Genomic DNA, 3,209 nt, shown 5'->3' on the forward strand with positions numbered 1-3,209 from the left:
ATTTTTCTGATTAAATTCTGGGATATAATATTCAACTCCAGACTTGTCCCTATGATTAAGTAGACCATTTTCTTGGGTTTTGAACTCTTATTTCTGTGTGTCTATATTTAAATTTCCTGATATACCATTCCCTTGAGAATTTCTTGGAGATCTGGTCTGCTGCTGGTAAAGTCTTTCAGGTTTTGCTTATCTGAGAATGTTCACGTCTTTTCTTCCCACATGAACGATAATATTAAGGGGTACAGTACTATTGGTTGTAACTGCTTTTCCCTTAACACTTTGAATATATCATGAACGATAATATTAAGGGGTACAGTACTATTGGTTGTAACTGCTTTTCCCTTAACACTTTGAATATATTTTCTCATTCTTTCCTCGCTCACATTGTTTCTAATGAGAGATCTGTTGTTATACTGATTGGATATCCTTTGTAGGTACCTTGCAGTTTTTCTCTTGCCAGTCTTAGTATCTTGTCGTGGTCTATGGTTTTGGTCAACCTGGCTATAATGTGTCTTGGAGAAGATCTTTTTGGGTTGATTCTATTTGAGGTCCTTTGTATTTCTTGGGACTAGATCTTTGAGTGCCTCTCTAGGTTTGGAAAGTTTTCTTGCAGAATTTTATGTAATAGATTTCTAGTCATCTGATGAATGGTGTGTTTCTTCCTAATTCTTGAAGTTCAATCTGAACATTCAGAAGCATGCAGAAAGAGGTCATCTGGACTCTATTTTGTTACATTGTAATACTTTGTGCAGCATATTCAGTAGATATTGAGGAATATGTTAACCCAAATACTATTTGAATGTTTGGCTATAGTTCCCTTAGATTCATCTAGAAACATAGTAAATGAAAATCGAGGAGCAGATAGATAAGATAAAACAAAAAGAAAAGGAAACACAGAGAGAGAGCGCAAAAATAACAATAACACTAACAAAGAAACAGAGGAAAAAAAGAAGAAAAAAAATTAAATTAAAATAAAAATTTATTTAAAAAAACCACAAAATACAAAACTGCGGTGTGCAAAAGTGCCACACAAAATCGCTAGTTCTAAGAAGACATAAGAAATCTTCTGTAGGCTTGGTTCTTGCCTCTCCTGCCACTCAAATTTATGGGCTGGAAGCTGAATCATCAGTAGGAAATCTTCATCTCTTTTTTCCCTGAAATCATTAGTTCTCAGAAGCCATGAGGAATCTTCTGCCCATTTTTTTGTGTTTTTATAAAATTATTTAATTTTGCTTTTTATTGTCATTATTATTTTAATTTGACCAACGTGAGATGTTATGTGCAAAAGCAAAGCAAGCAGGTCTGGGATTCAAACCACAGTCAGCCATGTTGGAGTCCAGCACACATCATCCCACCTGGCGGCTCCCCAACATCTTAATATATGTGTATGAACCATCACATTTTTGTATTTGTTGTTGTTTAAGTTAATCATGGTTAAGGTCTTGTGCCTACCTAGGAACAAGGTAGGCACAAAAAATGCTCAATAAATGTTAGTTAAATGACAAACAGGAATGGTAATTCTGTGCTGCAGAGTTCCTTTTTCTATCCAACCCCCAGACAGAAGTTTCTAGCTTAGGTTACATTGCATTATGGTCTTTTTAAAAAATAATTATTAGGGGCCAGCAGGTGGCATGGTGGTTAAGTATGCTGGATTCACACATGGCCAACCACTGTTTGAGTCCTGGACCTGGATGCTTGCTTTCTCACTCTCCCTTTTCCTCTCTTTTATGTCACTCCCTGGTAAAATTAAAATAATAATAACAATGAATGGAACTAACTAAATAAATAATTCCTTTAAATTTTTTTTAGTTATTTAATTTTCTTTAATAGTATCATTATTTAATTTGCAATTTGGTACATGTGCTCACCAGAGAGTGACAGAGAGAGAGGGGAAGAGATGGAAAGTAACAAAGCAGGCCTTCATGACTAAAACTCGAACCATGGTCAATCACATAGGAACCCAGTGCCTCAAATAACCTGCCACCTGCTGGCCTGCAATATGCCCCCCCACCCCGACTCTTCTGAACATGTTATCTTCTCCACTATCAGCTTATTAAAAGAGATGATTATAAAATATTTAAGGTACCATGTTGACATTTTAACTCATTGTGATTTATTTCCTCACTATAAAATCAATTTTAGAAATAAATTTAAAAGATGGGCTTGCTCTAAGTGGTACCTTTTATTGTTATTGAAGCAGTTGGAGTTAGGTCTCAGTGACCACCCCAAAGTTCAGATGCTCACTGTTGAAGAGCCAACACTTGAGAGACAAGTGTTGATGAAAAGGAAAGGTAATTTTATTTAGGAAACTTTGACAGGGAAATATGGTAAACTCATGCTCAAAAGACATCTCCTTTCAGAAAAATCAATCTGGCTGATGAGAAACACCTACTGTGGCATCTCTCTGAAAGGAAACATCAAATAAATGCTAACACATCTAGCAATGGAGTGATGCAAGACTGACAAACTGCAAGAAATAGACTGGAAGATCCTATTGTACTGAATCTCAGCTTTGAGACATAAAAAATGAATAAATGATCTGAACCTGGTGATGCACCAGAGCCCTGTGCACCAAACAAGAGAAGGTGAGAGGAACTATCCTCCAAAACTACGTATTTCATACAACAACCTCAGGCCCCAGCACTCTTCAACTGCATAATAAAACTGGCAACAAGGTAACACTCATTATAGAAAAGTAAAAAGTTACAGCACTTCAGTGTAAACATTAAATTTTATTCACCACCCTGCCCTAAGAGCTTGGCACTGTCTTAAAAGTGAACCAGGTGGTACAGTATAGAATATGATTAGGACCAATATTACATCTCCACAGTTCTATGGGATGAAAGAGACAATACAGAGGAGAGGAATCCTCCGTTATTGGGAGAAATGAGGGGAATACCCTCAATGACTAAAAAATTACCAGCTCCTTTGCACAATGTAGACCAAGAGACTTGTGCATTCCAATACCCACTCCCAGTACATGTGAAAGTAACAACCCCATCAAAGAAAGAAATCTGGATATTTCCTCCAACTACCTGGCAGGCCTACACTCTCCCTCTTTTCAGACTCACATCTCAGGGAATGACTACTTTTCCCCTCTAAGGTCACCTGTAGTGCAGCCCTTCAGAATATCCCTGAACTGTTAAGTGTAGGAAAATCAGAGAGACAGGTATCTGAGAAATGGGCACCAGGGGTTGCCATCTCAGTTA

This window comes from Tupaia chinensis, unplaced genomic scaffold (genome assembly GCF_000334495.1).
Source record: "Tupaia chinensis unplaced genomic scaffold, TupChi_1.0 Scaffold149973_1, whole genome shotgun sequence".
NCBI lineage: Eukaryota > Metazoa > Chordata > Mammalia > Scandentia > Tupaiidae > Tupaia > Tupaia belangeri.